The sequence below is a fragment of the Grampus griseus genome, assembly GCF_964374135.1.
Source record: "Grampus griseus genome assembly, chromosome: 8".
NCBI classification, from domain to species: Eukaryota; Metazoa; Chordata; class Mammalia; order Artiodactyla; family Delphinidae; genus Grampus; species Grampus griseus.
Window position 1 is genome coordinate 88,256,886 of NC_139002.1, and position 21,792 is coordinate 88,278,677.

The 21,792-nt window shown below is 45.4% G+C and overlaps 1 protein-coding gene across 1 annotated transcript in view; it reads left to right on the forward strand.

The window, feature by feature from the left end:
- The first annotated feature begins 10,401 nt into the window (after positions 1–10,401).
- The window catches only part of PRR5L (proline rich 5 like), a 70,990-nt gene continuing 59,599 nt past the window's right edge, over positions 10,402–21,792 (forward strand). Inside the window, exon 1 of the mRNA XM_082660382.1 lies at positions 10,402–10,465. The gene's annotated coding sequence lies outside the window, so the exon portion shown is untranslated. The remainder of the gene's footprint in view (positions 10,466–21,792) is intronic.

Sequence of the window (21,792 nt, forward strand, 5' to 3'; positions counted from 1 at the left end):
TGAATGTCACATTTTATGATTACCATTTGATTTCCATATTCTTGGACCACTTGTTGAAGTCTCCTTTATACTCAACAGTATTTTTTAATACAAGAGTATATTTGTATTGCAGTAATACAATAAACATTAGAGAATAAAGAAAGGCTGAAATATATGTGAATCAAACTGGGAATCAAGCTCAATACTAGGCTTCATCATAAAGGAATTGGGATTATTTATCTAGGGAAACAAACGCTATAGACAATAAACACACAAGATCTCCTGTTTTGAATATGATGCCTCATTGCTTTTCTATTGCTACTAAAAAAATGTACCGCAGTGTGCCAAGCACTATGTCAAATATTTCACATAACTCTCATAAACTTCATTTCGACTTTATAAAATCCCTGAAAACCAGATTGTGTCCGCAACTGAGACTCTCATGGATTAAGGAACTGCCCTGAAATAATGCTACTAGGTCTAAATCAAGGTTTAGGCTTCTTCCCCACAAGGAAGCATTTCTTGATGGTAAGATTTGGATTATATCAATACTAGAAGAGATGACTGTTCTGGTCAAGATACCTGTGTTGCAAAGGACAACCTTACTCCTACGCCACTCTTAGATAAAAGAGGCCTCTCGAAGACATAAAGCCAAGCCAGGCTTTGTGGGAGCCGGGGCCAGGAAGAGTTCTCTCTCTCTCTGTCCTTCTCCCTGTCTCTGCCCCTCCCCCTCCACCTGTGCGTGTGTGTGTGTGTGTGTGTGTGTGTGTGTGTGTGTGCGCGCGCACGCACACTCATGTGTGACTTTTCTGTTGGGAGATCCTCCCTCTCTGAGAATTCATTCATTCATTCCTTCAACAAGTATTTGAGTTCCTATGCGACATGGAGATCATGGACAATGTTGACAAGTAGTTTCAGCAGAATGGAGAAGACGAAAGCCTGATTGGAGAGGGTCAAAGAAAGAAAAAGAGAATAAGTATTAGGGACAATGAATATGGAAAAATCTTTCAAGCTGGAAGGGTGGGAGTGGAGTAACACCCCGCTAGGAGATGTGCGGGGATGGGATCAGTGGCACAATGGAGGGTTTAGCTTCAGATTTGGCACTGGCAGTCCATCTCCAGCAATAGGAGGGAGGCGGAATATGGCTACAGATTCTAGCAGGTGCATAGGTACAGCAGTGGTGGTATGTGTGTCGGTCAGCTCAGGCTGCTGTAATAAATACCATAGACTGGGGGGCTTAAACAGCAGACATCCATCTTCTCACAGTTGTAGAGACTGGGACGTTCAAGATCAAGGTACCAGCAGGTTTGATTCTTAGTGAGGGCTCTCATCACAGCTTGCAGGTGCTGCTTTCTCACTGTATGTTCACATGGATTTTCTTTTTTTAAAAATTAATTAATTAATTAATTTTACTTTTGGCTGTTTTGGGTCTTTGTTTCTGTGCGAGGGCTTTCTCTAGTTGCGGTGAGCGGGGGCCACTCTTCATCGCGGTGCGCGGGCCTCTCACTGTCGCGGCCTCTCTTGTTGCGGAGCACAGCCTACAGATGCGCGGGCTCCGTAGTTGTGGCTCACGGGCCCAGTTGCTCCGCGGCATGTGGGATCTTCCCAGACCAGGGCTTGAACCAGTGTCCCCTGCATTGGCAGGCAGACTCTCAACCACTGCGCCACCAGGGAAGCCCAATGGATTTTCTTTTTTGAGAGAGAGAGAGACAGAGAAATACAGAGAAACAGAAAGACATATCGCTTTTGTGTCTCTTTCTCTCTTTATAAAGGCATTAGTTTTTTCATGAGGGCCCCAACGTCATGACCTCATTTAACCTTAATTAACTCCCAAAGGCCCCACCTCCAAATACCATCACATTGGGAACTAGAGGTTCAACATATGAATTTGGGGGGACATAATCATTCAGTCCAAAGCATTATTGAAATTGTTATTAGATGTTCTTATATTATCGTGCAAAGGAGGAGTGAAGGTTCTCAGATAAGAGTGAGGATGAGGAAGAAAACTTTGGAATGTGGGAGACAGTAGAAGCGTGAAAAGACTAGAGACATTTGGTGCAGGTGCTGAGTGGCGTTAGGGGCCCAGGAGGGTGGTAGGTGTGAACACACGGTTGCCTGTATTTCTCCAGCTGTTTATACTGATGTAGGCACTGAGTAGAGGAGAATTGGATTGAACAACCTTGGCTTAGCCAAGCAATGCAACGAGAAAGGGGCAAGACAGTCTAGGGCATATGTGAAGAAGTTAATATAATAATGGAATCTAATCTGAATGAGGAGGGAAGTGAGGACCTGAGGGGTTGAGAGCCATGAAAAGGTAGTATATCCCAGGGAGTTGAAGAATTATGGGAGTGAGGGAACTAGAGGGAGAGAAGTGAAAGTTAGAGAGTGGGAGAGAGTGGGAGGCAATAGGAAATGACAAGGTCAAGGTTGACCAGGAGAGTGAGTGGCTGTGGTAGAGTGAAGGACAAGGTCATTGGAGCAGAGGTCAAGGAACTGAGCATTGAGGATACTGGAAGGATTCTATCTATGGATATTGAAATCACCAAGATGATTCTTCAATGGACATTGAATGGACATTGAAAGCACCAAGAGCAATACCTAAGAGAGTGACCTTGAACTGGGAGTGAAAGCTTCAAGGAAAGAGAAGGATAACCCACAAGATGGCAATGACCACAACAAGGAAGGAAAGTGGGTAGAATAATCTGATGGTTTGATGGGATTTTTAGGAGGAACTATGGTCTGGAAGTGGTGTAAGGAACAAGGAAGACAAGTACTCTCCCTCAAAATTCAGTGATACAAGGCGTGCGGGAGAAAAAACACCACCATTTGAGAGGACTTTGGAGGAGGCAAGGCCCTCAGGGGAGAACCAGTGTTCATTTAGAATAGTGATTCTCAAAGTGTAGTTCAGGAGCCCCAGGGAGTCTCCAAGACCCTGTCAGAGATCCATAAGTCAAAAACTATTTTCATAGCGACACTAAGATATTATTTGCCTTTTTGCTCTCATTCTCTCACAAGTCTACAGTGGAATTTTCCAGAGGCTACGTGATGTGTGATAACACAACAGATTGAATGCAGGAGTGGCTAGAAGAATCCAGCTGTCTTCCATTAAGCTGGAAGTTAAAGAGATTTGCAGAAATGTAAAACAATGTCATTCTTCCTGTGACTTAAAAAGATACATATATGTGAAGTTATTTTTCATAAAATACCTGATGGTTTTACTATAGTTATTTGAAATTAATAAGTTAATTTAAATGTTGTGTTTCAAATCCAGTAAGTATTGATAGATATAACACACACAAACAAAAGTTTTTTGGGGGGTCCTGAGACCCAAATGCTTGAGAACTACAAGGTTATGGCATAAAGGCTAATGAAATGTTCAGAGAAGTTGAACATAAAGGGGATTTTGCTGATGATGGACTCCGGGTTCCAGAGCACACAACAGAAGGCTTTGGGGAATGGGGAAGGGCTGGGAGACAGGTCAGAAATGGGAATGGAAAGACCAAATGTGGTGATGGCAGTCTGGAGGATTAATGGTGATCTTGAGCCCTGGCTTCTCACGTTGAAGGCATAGAGTGGTGTGAGCATTTCCAGGAAGACAGGAGCACGTGCACCCAGCTCCTGCTGTGCGAGGCATGAAGCTGACTTATATGGTATCTGGGCACCTCAGTCTGAATTCTTAGAGGGCAGCCTGATAGGCACTGCTCATCTGCCTACTCCCAGGACCAGTCACCTGTCACAAGTCACAGGATGATCTGCTGCCCTATTCTGCGGAATCTGAGTGTGATGGTTCTTAGAGAAGGGAGTATGGTCTGGGCAGTCATTCTCAAATGCCTGCTACAATGATGGAGGAAAAGAAAAAAAATATTTTTGGAACAACTTTGATTATTTGGAATTTTTCTAACTCAGTTCTGCCTGAAGGTGCAGAGATGGATTGGGTGTGTGCAGATTTTCCACGGTGACATGAAAACTGGGGTATATGGTTTACCATGAACGTATTCCATTGCCTCTGGACGCAAAAGACCTTCTGAGAGGTGCATCGGGCAATACAATGACAGCATCTTTGGAGGTGCCAGTGGTGAGTGGGTTGATGTATGTAGTCAGATTCTTAAATCTGCAAAGAAAATTTGGGCATGGGTCTGCACCAGTGGTTGGTTGGTAGAGGATCTAGCCCAAACAGTCTTAAGGTTAAGTCTGCCATATTGCACAACTTCTAAAAGATACCATTCGCACTGTGGTCTAAGGGACTGATGTTTTTTTGCAGCTGTGAAATGCAGAAGCTCTGATGTGAGAACTTTCCCTGTGCATGTCAGTATCTTACTTCCACATGGTTTCCTCTAACATCTTTTCGTCATAGTCTCAACATGTCAATTTATTGCATTTAAAATATGTTTAAATGGTGCCATGTTTGGAGAATGTGTTCAACAAGAGCATTTATTTCCCTAGCCCCTCCCACCAAAATGTGTGTAGGGATATAAATCAATTTCCCTCTCTACTGGACAATTCTCATCAGCCTTTAAAACATGCCTTGCTATTTATCACCCATTTAAAAATAAACCATCAATCAAACCAGCAGACTATCTTTTGACCGTGCACCCTCCAGGTACAGCCCCATTTCTCTGCTCCCCTTCATAGCAAAACTCTTTGAAAAAGTTGTTAGTATTCCCTTTCTCCATTTCTTCAATTCTCTTTCTCTTCCCAGCCTACTCTGATGGAATTTCCTTCCATACCACTCCCCTGAAAGGACCCTTATCAAGGTCACCAATGACCTACATTTTGCCAAAGAAATGTTATTCTCTGTTTTCATTTTACTTGACATTTTGACAGCACTGGACATACTTGATCAATCCTTCCTTCTTGGGATATCTTCTCGAAGCTTCTATATCACACTCCCTTGGATTTCCCTGTCTCATTAGCAACTCATTTCTTTCTATTCTGCTGGTTCCTCCTCTTTCACTAGACTCCTCTATTCTTCCCGGCTTCTCTTCTCCATTCATACTGTCCAAGGCATCATACCTAGTTCCTTGGTTTTCAGTACCATCTATATACACTGAAAAGTCTCCTATTTCTCTCTCCAGCCCTCAATGCCATCTCATGTATTCCAATGTCTCTTTAACATCTCTGCTTGGCTCTCACTTCAGGCATTTCAAACATAACATGGCTAAAGCAGAACTACTAATTCTCCTTCTAACTTCACTCTCCATCCTGTCCTTGCCATCTCAGTAAATGGTACCACTATCCACCCCATTGCTCAAACAAAAAAATGCAAGTACCACCCATGACGGTTGTCTTTACTTCACACATCCAATCTATCAGAAAGTCTCATCATCTTTAATTCTATAATGGTTTACAAACATTATTGCTTCAAACTAATTCAAGCATCATCATCTCTTCTTTGGTCTACTGTGGCCACCTCCTTTAAGGGACTGCCAGCCCTCACTTTTCCTAGTTTATGAACCACATATCAGCCAGAGGGATCTTTCTAATACAGAAATCAGATCACATTACTTCCTATCTAAAACCCTCCAATAACCTCCCACTGTGACCCAACTCTTACCATGACTTACCAGGTCCCATATGATCTGACCCTGATCTATTTCTTGGACCTGTTTGCTAGGCTTCAACCGTACTGCCCTTCTTTTTATCCCTCTAACTTGATAGGCTTCTTCTTGACTCAAGGCCTCTACACTGACCTTTTCTTCTGTTTGGAACATTCTTCTGTTCCTATGGCTGCCTTTTGTCATCATTTAAATCTCAACTCCAAAGCTACCTTCTCTGAGAGACCATCCATGATAACCAAAGATAAAGCATTTCTCTTCTTCCCTCCAATCACTCTAATACCCCATTTTATCCTCATCATAGCACAGATCAGTACCTGAAATTATGTGAAACTACCTTTATGTGTTCGTTTCCACGTTTATTGTTTGTTTTCTGCCTCTTGATGGCAGGGACTTTGTCTTTTTTGCTCACTGTGGCATGCCCAGTACCTGACACCAATAAGTGATGGTTCAATATTTGTCAACCAACTGACTGACTTGGAATTGTGGGAAGGAATAATTGAAGTCTGGATTATCTGGGGAAAATTCACGTAGGATTGCTAAAGTTCTTCTCACTTTTAAGATTTGCTCATTCAAGTTATTCTCAAAACACATTCAGACTGAATTAAATACCAACCCCTTTAGAATGGAGAGGCACTTCCCAACACTAAAAGATAAAATTGATAGAAAAAAACCCAACACACCAGAAACAGCCCATTGCTATCAAACAAAGAATGAAGCGAACGAAAACAATTGTTTTTTGTATCATCCAAAATTCTTCCCGAAAACAAACTTCAAGGTTCTCAGTTTTTCTTACTGTGGAAGTTAAAGAGAGGGCAGAAGGAGAGCAAGGGTTTTCATTGGTGTGTTAAGTCCTCCTGCTAGGCCAAAGGTCACTGATTTTATACCCCGGTGTTAGATCAGATGCTGAGCTTATTTTTCAAATGGTCCTGTTTTTATGGATGGTGCAGTGCTGTGGACATATATTGAGGGCTTATGCAAGTTCGGTATCTAGATTGGCATTTATCATGAGTAACTACATTAACTTATTTTATGACCAGAGCTCCAAGGACCTGAAAAACTATGTGTTCAAAACTGCATATGCCTGGGCACCTACCTGTGCTCCTCGCAAGCTCTGTACCAGCCATTAGCAAAGGATCTTGGATTTTCTGGGCCTCCAGCTTTCTATCTATAAAGAGGAGAAAACTTATGGAATGATTTGATGATTTTTTTCTTCATTGGGATACTTTTATGATACAATATGAGACCTTGAGGTGTCATGGAAGGAGGTCTGAACTGGAGATCAGAGCTTAAACACCTAAATTCAGCAGATATTTATTTCATACCTATTATATACCAGACCCTTAAGCTACTACATGCTATGCTTCTGCAAATTAAAGTAATTTTAATTATTATTTAGAGAGGAAAGCAGTTAATGAGACCAAGAGGGAGTATAGTATACAACAAGAGTCCTGAATTGGCATTAAGGGTCCCTGCTTTGTCCTTCCTTGTTTGTGTATAATTTTAGACAAGTCATCTAACCCTTCCTAAACTTGGTCTGATTAGGCTTGGGGGGGTAGAAATGAGTAATGGATTGGGAGGGGTAGGCATTGTCATGGGAACAAAGGAAAAGCAGGAACAACAGACCTCTGGAAGAGCAAGAACTGGATGGTGGCTTTGATCCCAAGGCAGCCCTAGTGGGGGCCTCTGCTGCTCCCCGCGCCCACTTGCCTCCCTACCTACCCCATAGCTTCCTTCACCTCAGTAGTATTCAAATTCTGCAATTCCATGCAAAGTTTGTTTATAAAGGCGTTCTCTTGCTGGGAGAAAAATGGTTTGAACCAATGCCATCCTCTTACATAATGTCTGCTGACTCAGACCTCTGCCCCCCTCCCCCACCCCTGCCCCTCCAACTATATGCCAGCATCCCTTTTCTAGCTGCATCTGGGTGGCAGGGAAGTGGGTGAAGCAGGCTGGGAACAAGAGAAGTAGAGAGTAGGGAGTGGCTGGGCTTGTGGCAAACTGGAAAGTGCATGCCCTGTTTAACAGGAAAGAAGCACTGTGGCACCAGCTAATTGTGGCTGTGCGGGCCTGCACCATGGACAATGCCAGGTCATCCAGATTTTTCCAGGCAAGCTGAAAATCCACATTTTTGCATGAACTTTGCTGCTTTTTACGTGTTGGCAAGTAATTTAGAAAATGTTGACACCATGGGGTTCAAACAGTATACATCTAATATATATCTAGTTAGTCTACAGACAGTTTTTAGAAACTAGAGTTCAGATAAAGTCATGACCTTTCAGCTTTTGTTCTGGATACTAGGTACGTGTGTGTGTGTGTGTGTGTGTGTGTGTGTGTGTGTGTTTTCACATTCCTGAAATGGAATCTGATTGGCCCAATGTACCTTTTCAGGCCAGAGTTTCTCAGAGGAGTTTATCACAGAGTTTGGCTGCACTGGGGTCAGTGACCACTGGCGCTGCCTAAGGCCTACCCTTTCAGCAGGAGCCTTGATTGGGCCAACTTCCATTTCAGAGGCTGTAGCCATGGTAAGCTGTGTGACTGATATATCTAACAAAGAACTAGAATTTCCTCCTCCATAAATGAATATTTAAGTAGCATGATCTGTATTGGTTTCTTCTAACAAAATTCTATTTCTTAATAAGAAAAAGCAATGTTCCACTGATATTTAGTTAGAATTTCGGTAAAAATGCGGGTGGTGACAAGTATAATATATTGGTATTAATGGTCCTTAGAGCAAAGCTCTGATTTGCACCAAAATGTTGGCTCCTTCTTATTTTAAGAAAATTCTGTTCACAAAATTAGCAAAACCCTTAGGGTTAGAAGAGAGTTTAACCTCTTTAAACCTCCCTTCCAATCTTTGAATATTCTTTTATGGCGTCCCCACCGAGCTGGCATCGCCTATATTGTGAATACTTCTCTTTACAGGGCGTGTAAAGGGAGCCACTTTTATCCTCGGATAGCCTGGTGATTACGTTTTTTCTTATTGCACAGAGCCCAACCCACCACATGCAGTCAGCATAGCATAAATTTGCTAAAGGAAATCTATTCACGTATTCTTTCATACGATATTTACTGGGGAGATACTATATGCCAGGAACTCTCCTAGGATCTCGAGTAGTATCAGAGCAAATCCACGTTCTTGTAGAGCTGATGTTCTAGCGCAGAAACAAGAGGTGGTGGGAGAGACAATAAATTTCTTTAAAAAGTAAATCACATAAAATGTTACAAGGTGATAGATACAATGGAAAAAAGAAAGAGTAGAGTTGAATGAAGGGGATTGGGAGGGAAGAGTGAGCTACAATTTTAAATAGACTGAATAGGGTAGGCCTCATTGAACGACTCCCTTTCCACTTCCCAGACCTGCAGGATAATAATAGTAATAATAATAGCTTAGTATCTGTTGAATCCCAGCAGAGATTCTAAGCACTTTCTCTGTATGAAATTCATTAAATCCTCATAACAACCCTGAGCTAGCTACTACTTTTATCCCCATTTTCATAGGAGCACACTAAGGGGTAGCGGTTAAATAAGTTGGCTAATATCATGCAACTAGTAAGAGATGGTGGTCGACTAACCCCGACCTTCTGGCTCCAGGTTTTGGCTCTAGGCTTTGGCTCTCAAATGCTCAACACAGCTGCTTTTCAGCGCATCTCCCAAGTCTCCTCGTTGACCACTGCCCTCTCAAGCGTTTCTTTCCCAGGCACGTGCTTTGTCCAGTGCCTTTCATTGTCTCTGGTTCTTGGCATGAGGTTTAAAGTCTCTTTATCATCCTGGGGTTTGTTGAGAATACTTTAGCTTTATCTGATATCACTGGACAAGGGAGGGGGGCACCCAGAGCTTCACGAAACCCTCCTTGGGCACACTCTGACCAGCCACCCTTACATCGGTTTTGTAAGGTCACAGTGATCAAAATAAACACGAATTTTTTTTTCTCAGTTTTGACATAAAAAGACATCTTTTTTCAGCAAATGTCACTGTGGTTTCCAAGCCTAAGTGTGATGTGTGAACGGGCAGCATTTGTAAAGTATTTCCTGCTCAGCCATAGGGTGAAATTATGCAAGCCAGTAAGTCCTGAAAACAGCTGCATCAAATTCTTAACACCTGCAAAAATAAAAAAAGGTTTGAGAATAATTTTTCATTGTTTTTAATTTGGGGATTGGTTGGTTTTCTGCTGTTTCAAACTCTGAAGGACCCTCCAGTTCACTAAACCTTCCGTTGGAAAGAGAATTGGGGAATTTTAAGAGAGTTTTGCAAATCTAAGTGAGAGACTTCACTGGAATTATATTTTCATTGATGCACTTAAAACAACTTCTCCTGGAATCAGCCTCAGGACTGCTCCTTAAAGCAACGACAAAAGCCCCAGGCTTTAGTCCTCTAGTGCGCCCTGGATCACTCCCTTGGCTTCTCGGTAGAGTTTCTCTTCGTAGGGGTGGAGGTAGGTGGGGGGTCTCGTCTTGTGCGACGGGAACGCAGAGCCAAGCTCCCATGACCTGTTGCATCCTCCCCAGCTTTTCAAGTTAAAGCGCTGGATTTCCTGAAATTGTTGAACTGGATCTAAGCGCAGGCGCCCCCTTTCCCCTGCCCCCCTCCCTAGCAAGGTGAGGGTTGCTGCTGGGGAGGAGAAGTGGGAGGGGGTGAGGTGGGGCTGGGATGGGGGCTGTTGGAGAGAAACTGAAGCGATGAGCACAGGACAGGAAAAGTGGGAGGAGGAGGAAGGAGGGGGGAGGAGGAGGTCGTAAGATGAGAGAGGAGGGAAACGTGTCACCAGCTCGGCTCCGGGAGCTCCGCTGCCGCCGCGTTTGTGGACTCGCGCGGGAGAGGACTCGAGTCTGGACCGGACCCCGCGGAGGGCAGAGCCGGGAGAGGAGGGAGAGAAGGAGGCTGAGCAGAGCGCGGCGGCGAGAGCCATCCAGGTCGCTCACTGCTCTCGGGTGAGAAAACTTTCTCGGGAAGACCGGAAACTTTTCCCTGGGCGCGCGGAGTCTGGGGCGGAGGCGAGCTGAGGGTGTGCGTGACTCGAGGTGACTCGGGAGGGGCTGGAGTCAGGCTCAGCAGTGGCACGGGATCGAGAACAAAATCGCCGGGCACACCGGGCACAATCCGGCGGGGCACGGGGAGGGGCCTTGGGGAAAGCGTTACATTTGGGGGCAACCGGGTGGGGGCCCCCGCGTGGTTAAGGATCCTCCGATTGGACGCTGCAGGCGGGTACAGAGGAAGGGGCTCGCGACCACCGTGGGGGGCGCGGGGGGGGCGGGAAACGCGCCCAGCGTCCACACCTTAGGGTGGGCGAGGGATCGCTGTGGGGTGGAACGCGGGACGCCGCCGATCCTGGGACCCAGGCTGTGCCAGGAGATCGAAAAAGAAAGTTTGCTTGTCGGTCTTTCTCGTTCTCCTCTTTGGCCTGAGGGGCAGATCTAAAGAGCTGCCCCTACTCGGGCGCGGGCGATTCAGCGCCCCGAAACACCCCATCTTTTCCTGCCACTTCCCCCTTTTCCGGAGAGAGGCGTGGGAGGGGAGGCCAGAGAAGTGAGCCGCTTTGTCCCGAGCACCGCTGGACGTGCGCGCTCTGCCTACTGGGGCGGGCCCGGGCGCAGCTTGCGGAGACCCGGCGGGGTGGGCGGCTCTCCTCGCCGGCGGCATTCCCTTTCTGCTTCACCTTTCCCGCCAGACCTCCCTTTGGGGAGGCTTTCCCCTGTGCGCCTACTGTGCGCGCGCGCGCAGAGCTCCTTGCGCGCACAGGGGGCGCCCTGGAGCCTCCGCCCCTGCAGCCCGCACCCTCTTGTCCCCAGCCTTCCGCCCCTTTTCTGAGGGGCGGCCGTCCGAGGGCAGACCAGGTTGTGTTACTTGCAAACCGTGCTTCAGGAATCGGCTGTGGGGTGCCGCTGTGGTTGGCAACAGGGTTTTCCCCTTGTTCTACCCACCTGCCTTTGGTCACATGCCACCGCCTCTTCCCCCGCGGTGCCGGGAGCCCGCGTTTTGTTTGTCAGCAGTAAGGCGGTGAGTATTTATAGACGCACTACAGTCTGCGGAGTGCAAGGTTTCAATTACTGCGATGCGCCCCACAGGACGGAAGGCTCACGCGAGGCGGCTCAGCGGCAGGTCTGCTCCAGAGACTCGCTTGGAAATAGTTCTGGGCCGGAGTCTGCTGGCATCCTTGCTGGGGCAGAGTTCTGGACCTGTTGCCCAGACGGTACATGCAAATCCAAATGACCCATTGCAAAGGACCAAAGCAGTCAAGGACGCCAACTCCAGATTGTCTCCATCCCCTGCCCCTCCCCCATCAAACGGTGCTCGCTGATCAAGCCTCAGAGACTGCCCTTTAGTGACCATCGTGGGTGCAGTCATGACATTTCACTGGCCTACATGGTGCAATATTTCACGGTGCTGCGCCCTGGTAAATTGCTCTCTGGCTGGAAGGCGCTGTTGCTGACAACATGAAGCAGCAAGCGGGTCAGGAGGAGAGCTGGAACTTGCAGAAACTAATTTAGCCACATTTTAAATTTAGCCCCTGATGAGGTTCCTAGCAGACTGAGGAAAGTGCAGCCCTCCTCTCTGTGGAACCTGGCTGGCCCATCTTCTCTGGTTGCATTCAGCCCAAGAATCTGACCAAGGGTGCTGTTCAGAGTGTTTTTGTAGAATGTAGCAGATAAGGGAAACAATGCTTGATCAGTCCTCAAAGTTGTCTTTGGTTTTTTCAGCTCCAACCATTGTCCTTTCAGTGTTTTACTGAAGCTTCTGACAGCCAGAACCATTAGTAGTGTAAAAAAGAAAGGCATTAGAAATAGGCTTGTTTGACTGGGTTCTTTCTCAAGGGCTTAGTTTATAGACAAAATTACTTCTCGAGGAGACCTCGTTTCTTTCAGATCCAGAGGGTCATGGGTGTGTATTTATTTCAATGGGTGAAATTTCAGTAATGGTCTGTGTTTGAACATTACAAAAATGTTCCCTTTATTTTAAAAAAGGGGGCAAGCGCCTATTGTGGCCTTAATATGTCTTAAACTTTGCACTAACAGACTCTGATAATATTATATAATCTGCACCAAAACAATGATGAAATAGGTACTATCATATCTGCATTACATAGATAAGCCCACTGAGGCTTAGAGAACTTAAGTAATTTGTCCAAAGCAACACACACAGGGGTGGAGCTGAGAATGGGTTCCGGATCTGTTACTGCAACCTTGTAGTGCCAGCCTGTTCTGGAGATGTCTTTCCTTTCAGGGCCTCAGTTGTTAATTAGATCATCTTATAGTTGATTAACTTGGTGGCTTTTTTCTTTAAATATCACATAATATCACAGAGTGTCTCAATAACTGAAAAAAATAATCCCAGTCTTGTCTTTAGAAAACTATCACTCTGCTATCTGAAAATTTCATGCTGGAAATCCAGAGCTAATGTCAGAATCTTCAATTCGTTCATCGACAATGTATGTGCAACATTTAGACCATTCATCTGCAGAAAATTGAAATTAGTAAGGGCTTTGTGGATTTCTTAATGATTTCTCTATCTTAGGGGATTTGTAGGTGTGCATGTGTGTAATCCGCTGTGGTCATTCCTTTTGTATTGCCCTTGTACAAGGTAAAATATACTGAAATCTTTCTTGAATTGTAGCCTTTTTCATGTTCATCTTTTTTTGCAGCGCTAGACCAATACAGAATTGATTTGAGAAATAGAGTGTGAGGTCCTATGAAAGATCCCTACTGTGTTTAGCGTTCATCATTGAAAGTTTATTCCCTAGAGTTGCCTCTGTATGTGCAAAATGTAAATGCTTGCTAAAAGCAATGCTTATAGAAAGTATCATTTGTGAACAAGTCAGTGGGAATTAATATTTCAGTTGTTGAAAGTTGGGAATAAAGTATTTTGTGGGCTTTGTGTGGGGTATGAGGTTAGTAATTTTGGAACAGAGACAGTGGTACCCTGTTAAGCAGAAGGTACTGTTTTACAAGGGAAGATTCCCCTTTGGAGCTAAGAAGGAGGTTGGGAGCATAGATGATACAAAGCAATAATGGGGCATCAGAGGTGAACTTGAGTTATTTACGCTTTTGTCAGGGGCTGAAGATCCAAGGCAAGGTTTACCTTGAAACTTGTACAGTTAAACGAGCCAACTTATTTACTGGGCAATAACTGTGAGCCAGGTCCAGCCATGGTAATGTTATTTGAACCTCCCAACAACTGTGCAGGTAGCTATTCTTTTCTCTATTTTAAGATGTGAAAATGAAGGCTCAGAGAGGTTAATTACTTTCCTGATGTCACACAGCTATTAACTAAAGCCCCTTGTTCTTTCTAGTTCATTTTGATATCTACCCTTGAAGGCCTTCCATGAAGAACCCAGGGTCCCAAGTACTCAAGAAGGTCCTACTTGTTCACATGGAAGTTTCTGGAAGTTTCTGGATCAGAGCAGTGTGGTAGCACTCAAATGAGGGCACAGGAGTTGGGTGAACAATGGAGGAACTAAAGGGACAGTTTGGATAATTCTGACAGTAGTTATCCCATGGAAGAAGGAGAGAGGCCCAGAAGGTATTGTGAATTTAAGAATTACTGGCATTGGTCTGGCTGGGGATGGCTGTCACATTGCTCGGCCCGACAAGGTGCTGAGAGGGGAAAATGGGGGAGGAAGTACTGCCACCTCCCTTGGCATGGCTTCTGTTGTGAAGAGGGCTTGTTAGAAACCCCAGGTTATAGTCGATATAAATTAGGGAGTCCGTGAGACCTGTTTCCATTTTAATTGGACTCGGCTCTTTGAGGTAACAGTCGCCCAATCTCTCTCTTTATTCTTTTCTTACATTTTGCCAGTTTATGGCCTTTGTAGATCAATCCTTGGATTTCATTTAGAGGCGAGAGAGAGAAAGAGGAAGAAAAAATAGAGCGAAGGTTAGTGATTATCTAAATTGGATTAAGCTCTGTCTAGCAGCCGTTTAAAGAAATACTACTTGCTCTCTAATTACCATCAACTAGGAATTTAAACGGTCTATTAAATTTAAGCTGACTTTTTTTCTTTCTTTCTCTTTTTTTTTTGGCCTTCTGATAGTTGCAGCCTTAACATATTCTGGAAGTTTGGGGGCTTTTTATATATTCTTCAAATGTGTGGAGGACATTCTCTGCCTCCTCCCTTTAAAAAAGATTACATTTCTGTAACAGGATAATAAATGATATTATTATATACTGGCTTGGTTAAAAAGCAGAAGCTCATAGCCAGGTTCAGCCGGCCCTGGCTGGCTGGAGAGCGAGTCAGTTAACCGAGTTCTTTGTCAGAAATGTAGAGACACCTATGTTAGGCTTTCAGGGTGGAGTATGGCTCGTGTATTTTTCTCTGTAGTAAAAAGTTAGGCTTAGAATGAAAACCAGCCACCTTTACTCTGTGTGGAAGCTTTGCGTCAAAAATATGAACGTTCTTTATCAAAGTGGGTGGTGTGTGTGCTTTGGGGCTGGGACTAAGGTGAGGCAAGTGCGGCATCAAGAGCGTGGCCCTGAGAGAGATGCCTCACTCGCCTCTCCCTCTTCCCAGCCCTGCTGTGCTTATGGTGAACTGTGCCCAGAAGGGTTCTGGAGAGATCTCTCTCCCTCTTGACCATGGCCTATGGAAAATCCAGGTCGACATCTACCCCTGCCACTGCCCAAACAGCCTCTCATAATTATTGGTACAATTTATTTTGCATATAATCATATGTTACAAAAAGCGTGTATTTACCTCTAAGCTTTCATACTCTTTCCCTCACCTCAATTTTAGGGTGTGAATGTGAGATTTCTCTCAGGCACTCATCAGTGTTCTGGTTTCACTTTAGCTGATCACCAAACACCAGCAACACCTCCAGTTTCTTGCTTCTCTCAATTCTTACAGAACTTCCTTCAACTTTGCTGGTTCTTTTGGACACAGGCCAAGTTCTGTGTTTTGTTGAAGGCCTCTGTGACAGAGGTTAGGTTTCTAGCAAATACTAGGATTAAGGGGACACTTAGGGGCTCCCTTGGCCATTCAGGAACTAGAGTATATGTCCATTTAAGCTGAGCCTGGGAGAATACGTGAAGGAATTTGTTTTCCTCTTCTTCCCAAGGACTGGGGGCAAAAATCCAGCAAGGCCTCTGATGTGTGTCTGTATTATTCTGAACTAAGCTGCCTCAAACCCTGTTACAACCTGCTCGTGACCTCAGCTGCGTAAATCCTCCGTGTAAACCCTTTTACGCTTGCTGTTGAACTCTAAATACTCCTCTGGAACGGGTTCAGCATCATCCCCCGGATGTCTTTGGGGGAGAGCACGTCAGCTGCTACTGTCATTTTGAAGAACTGCACTACGGCTTGCTGGCCGCTGGAGTCCATCACTGTGCAGCTGTATGGCCACTTTCATAAAATATCTGGATGCAAAAGTAGTGGGTGAACATGGTTATCCTTTGCAGCGTTCTAAGATAATTTAAAAAAAAAAAAAACTGGACCAACAGGATAATCGATTCCTTTCAGGCTTCAGAAAAGCCCCCAAGACACCCCCAAAGGTTGGAATCAACTTTGCAGAGGGGAGAGTTGTTCAGAGAGGGCACGCATTGGTCCTAACTGGCATCTTGGAGACAACACAGGTCGGGGATTTGAGATCTGGAATCTGATCCTGACTCTGCTGTGGGCAAGCTGTCTGACCCTGGGCCAGTTGCTCAGTGTTCCTCTCTACAAAATAACGAGATTGGTCTCCCGTGAAGGTTCCTTCCTATTCTAAAATTCTGTGATGGCCAAGGAAGTGTGGTTTAGAGCAGTGCTTCTCCAAGTGCCTACCCGGTTGGGGACCTTGTTAAGCCACAGAACCTGATTCAGTGGGTCTGGGTTGGGGCCTGAATGACTAACAAGCTCCCAGGTGATGCTGACTCCGCTGATTCTCAGGTTGCTGGTTATGTAGCCAGGCACTAGAGTCTGGACCAGGGTCTCTCAACCTTGGCCCTATTGACACTTGGGGCTGAACAATTCTTTGTTGTGGGAAGCTGTCCTGTGCATTGTAGGAAGTTTAACAGCATCCCTGACCTCTACCTGCTAGATGCCTGTAGTACCCTTCACACCTCCCCAGTATGGCAGCCAAAAAATACCTCCAGACGTTGCTGAATGTCTCCTGCAGGAGGAGAGGAGGGCAAAATCACCCCTGGTTGAGAACATTGGTTCTCCCTAGAACAGTGTTATCAATCCTGGCTGTACTCAGAATCCCCTGGAAGATGTCTAGAAAATACAATAGTCTGGAGTTCTTCTCTGAAATTCTGGAAAAGTACTAGTCCCAGACTTGAGTCGTGGTGCTATTATCCTTCCATAGCTGTGGGACCAGTTGCTCCTCTGGCCTCCCAAGCAGAAACTCTTCACTTCTAAAATAGAGGTCATAATGATGCCTACTTCGGAGGGTTGTTGGGAAGATCAACTGAGATGACATGAAAATGAGCTTTAGAAACTACAGTCATCCCTCAGTATCTTCAGGGCACTGGTTCCAGGACCTCTCCCCGCTTCCCTGTACCGAAATCCAAGTTCGGTACAGGCTCAAGTTCTTTACGTTCGGCCCTCTGTACCCGAGGGCTCAGAACCCGCAGATATGTAAGGCTGACTGTATAAAGTGCTGTGCAGATGTCAGTGGTGAGTGTTATACCACAGGCCCCTGGAGTTTCATTTTATTTGTTCAATTACTTTATTTATTTTTCCCAGGACTGGATTCATCTTCCCACAGGTCTGCCTAAGTGACCTCCACACTTTTCCCTCATTATTCCTCCAGCGCTGGTAGTTAGGAGCTGTGCGTGTTTTCCTGCAGTCGAAAACTGGCAGCCCGGGAGCCAAACTCTGGCATCAGAAATGTCTTGTTTGGTTTGAGTCGTGTTTTGAAAAAAAAAAAAGATTATTTTTTCCAGTATTTAAAAATTGGGAGATTTGACATATAAACACAGGTTTCCAGTTTTTCTTTAAAAATACAAAAAGAAGACTGAATGTTCTCTTTAGTTTGGTATGGTCCCCACCTGGCCTTCTAAGCGTGGTTGTGTTTTCTGCCTTGGCCCCTGTAGGCACTGAGTTTGCCATCTCAGCTTTAGGCCTTCCTGTGTTTTTCTTTCATCGTGACCAAATTACTCTTCCTCTTTTCTCTTTTCTTTATCACTGGTAGGACAACATCTGGCTCCTCTTTGCATCCTGGGTAGTGGATACTCACTAGCTATTTATTAAAATGCGATATTCTGTCCCATCCTTTTCTGTCACAGATGAAAAAAAAAAGGATACTCATTGAGCTTTGCCTTTGAAAGCTTGCTTTTCCTTCCCCAAATTTCCTTTCCAGTGTCCAGCGCCCATATTCTTTAGAGAAACACAAGAAAATGGAGAGCATGTATTTTCGGTTGACCTTTCATTAACTTTACTTTGTAACTGGAGAAGGTGATTTAACCTTTGTGCGTCAATCTTGTCTCAACTGTCCATCTTCAGTTACAGCCCTCAGTGTCGACTTGCATTTATAACATTACTTCTGAGTATTTCCTGCGAGCCCCTGAGCCCCTTGGGGGCAGATACTTTATTCTTCTTTGCCCCATATGGCTTCCTCTACTTAGATCCTGGCACACAGCGGACCTTCTAACATGTGGTGGTTGCATGAACTTGAATCGAACCCATGACCTCCCTGAAATGATCATATCCCAAGAGCCCCTTCAGGCTTCTGACTCTCTATCCAGTGCTGTTTACACTTGGCCCCATGACATAGGAAGAAGTGCCCTTTCCCTTCATCTCCTTTTCTTACGAAAAAGCACTCCATCCTGTTTCTGCAACGGGAGAGTGAAGCTAATTTTTTAATAAATCGCACATGTTAACCTAGAGCACATTTCCCCACACTGAAAACTCTTGTTGGCTGCCAGACAGTAGCTTTTGACCGCTGTGTCACCCCCCAGGGATTTATGTATGTTCCATGTCAGCGATGTAATTGCAGACATCACGGTCGGTCTCGGCTACTGCTGGTGTCTAGCCTTTTGGTTTATCCTCTGGGAGGCACTGCAGAATTGCTCTGGATGGCGTTTATAGGCCACACCCAAACAATCTGCACTCCAAGAACCGCCCTCTTCAAAGTGAGGCTTATAGAGAAGGTGATAAGATGTGTGGTTATTCCCCACAGTTTTGCTTGACTTGTATCACGGGAGGGGATTTTTCTGGTGATTATACTGTGGTTTGAGGCCTGGGTGATGATGATGATGGGATGAAATAATCACTTCTAGATGGATCTGAATTGTCAGTGCTCTGAGTCCTGTGGACATTTAGGCAACACTTTGAAACAGAGAAACATGCGCCTGCATCCTGTTGGTGCCGTTATTTACTCTTGCACAAATTCAGGCTCCCAGACTCTTCTGTCTGCGCTCGGTTTCCAGTGGAGCGCTGAGAAAGTTGCCTCATTCTTCCTGTTGAGCCTTTTCCATAGTCCAGACTTGACCCTTAACATTTTCTTGTTTGTGGGAGTGTCTGTCTCTTGGCTGTCTTTTGTCTCCTCAAAGTTGCGAAGTTTTGTCCTTAATCCCAAAGAGCGTGCTGTGCTCTGCAGAGTCACCTTCCTCTGCTGTGTTTGTAGGATCCACTGACCAGCATGCAGACCCAGGACTCTGTGCCCGCGTGACCCAGGTCCAATAATGCTTAGGCGGACCCCAGTTCAGGCAGAAGGAAGGGCATTTTTCTGGTCCCCCAGAAACGGGAGGGCTGCTCTTTCTGCTGGCTTGGAAGTCCACATTTCATCCCATCATTCAAAATTATTTGCTGGGCACCTTTTATATGCCCAGCCTTGTGCTCATAGCGGGATACAGCAGTGAACGAGACAAGCAAGGTCTTACAGGTCTTTAAGGAACTTACGTGCTCTCAGGGCCAGTCAGACAGTGAACAAGTAAACACAATGACTTCAGCTCGCTTGAAGGTACCATGAAGAAACGAAGCTTCCTTCCTGTAAGGGACAGAGCATATAGGCTGCCTGAACCTGGTAAGAAGCTGTTGGTGATGGTTGAGAAGGGAAGGCATGGGTGGTGACTGTGTGGCAGACAGGAATGTTGTTAAAACAGAGGGTTGGGAGTTCAGGCCCTGGAATCAGGTAGGATTTGACTTTTGGTCCCACTTAGTAGTCTTCTGACCTTGGGCAAGCTAATTTCCAGGCTTCAGTTTCTTCCTCTGCAAAATGGGAATAACAAAACCTACTTCCTGTAGGCTGGTTTAGGGTGGAAATGAACTAAGGTGATAGATGCCCGTAGAGGCTCGGCACCATGCCACCGTCATGACCAGCCTCTGATGATGGTTAGTATATTCTTAGGAGCAACACCAATAGCAAAATCGGCACGGTAGGCAATTGATTTGCAAAATGGTCCCACTGCTCTTAAAAACCTACCTCTGACTTGGTTTCCATCCCATGGGCGGAGGCTGGATAGTTCAAATCTGGTTTCCTAGGTCGGCTTAGAGGGTTCTGTTTGGTGTGTGTTTCTTTCAGTGAAATCCCAGGTGCTGCTGGCTCTCCTTGGTGAAGAGTATACCTCGGTGTGTATGTGATATGGGGGTGGGGGGTTGCTTGTGGCTCTACCGAGGAATTGATGATGGGGTAAGAGTGAGATAAGAGAGAGAACTGGCTGGTTAAAGAGGCTGGTCAACTAGATGATGTGGCAGGTAGGAGCTGATACATTGGCTGAGGGCTGGTTCTGTGTATGCACTGTGTCAGGGTCTGATCCCCCTCCAAGTCTGTCAAAGGCACCCGTTTTTGTGTGACTTACAGGGTAGGGACTGAATGCATGGCTGGTGATGCTGAGAGGTTATCATGGCCATCAGCAAAGCCAAACTCTTAACTAGCTGAGAAGTCACTAGATTTAGGGAAGGGAAGTGACTTACCCAAGGCCGCAGTGGCTGGGTAAGTGCTGGCTTACGTTACACCCCCGTTAGGCTCTGGGTAAAAGGTGTGCGAAGGTTTGGTGGTCATAGCTACGATGGGATAAAATAAAGGTCACCAACCTATATGTGAGGCCCCCAAAGTGTTAGTCGGCCTGGTGAATTAGTTGCCAAACTTACATATCAAGTGATTTAAACATTTTAAAAAGTCTGGATTTGGGGCTTCTCTTCGAAAATTCAGATCTGGGACTGCTGGGCTTTTATACTGAGATGGCAAAAACCAGATTGGATTGAGCAATGGCTGGCTCCTTTAGCCTGGGTTGGTCCTGCCCACTCTCTGGGATGTGCCAGGCTCAGCCCTTTGGGCTTGTTTGTGATGCATGATGCAAAGACAGAAAGAAATTGGTTCTTCCTTTCATCTTCTTTTCTTACCAGGGTTTATTTTCTGGCCCACGTATCCCTAACAAGGCAGCTCCTTTTATAGCGTAAGTGTGCTGAATAAATAAATTTGCGTTGAATGAATGAGTGAATGGATAGTTATGGATAGAGGACTGCGCTGGGGAACAGGAGCCAGGCTTGAATCCTGACTGCCCCCGATAGCTGAGTGACTTTGAACAAATCATATAAGCTCTACTGATTTTTACTTTTGGAGGAGGGAGGGAAGTAGGAGGCGGTCACTGTTGTTTTTACTTATTTATTTGAATAAGTAATACATCTTCATGTTTCAAAATTCAAAAGGTACAAAAGGGTTTATAGAGAAAAGTGTTGCCCTCTGTATCCCTACCACCCAGCTCCTTTCCTGGGGAAAACCTGTGTTACCAGTTCCTGGTTTGTCCTTTCAGAGATACTTTATGCTCATGCAAAAATATGCAAATACTCTTTTTCATGTTTTTTATGTAGATGGGAGCCTAATATACAAATGATTCTATGTTTAGCTTTTCAACACGCTTCACTCAGAGTGTCCCCTGGAGAGCGTCCCTGTCTCTCCCCTTCTTTCTTAGATTCCAGAGTATGGGATCCCATAGTTGACATAGTCAGTCCTCTGTTGCTGAGCATTTAGGGTCTTCCCCACCCATTGCTGTTATGAAGAAGGCTGTAGTAAAGGCTGGTTCCATAAGCCACTTGACATGCCTGGAATAACATTACTGGGAGTAGACTTGCTGTGTCTGAGGGTACAGCCGTTGTTATTTTGGTAGACCTTGTCAAATTTCCCTCCATAGCAGCTGCCCCAGACTGCTGTCCCTCCAGCAGGGCGTGAGAGTGCCTGTTGCCCCACACCATGGCTGGGTGTCACCTTTTGGGACCTGTGAGGGCTTCGTGAAGAGCAGTGTTCTATACAAATTTTAATACTAGCTACAATTTGGGGGACCCCTACTGTGGGCCAGGCCATGGTCTGGGCTGTCTCATTTAATGTTAACAACATCGAGGTAAGTA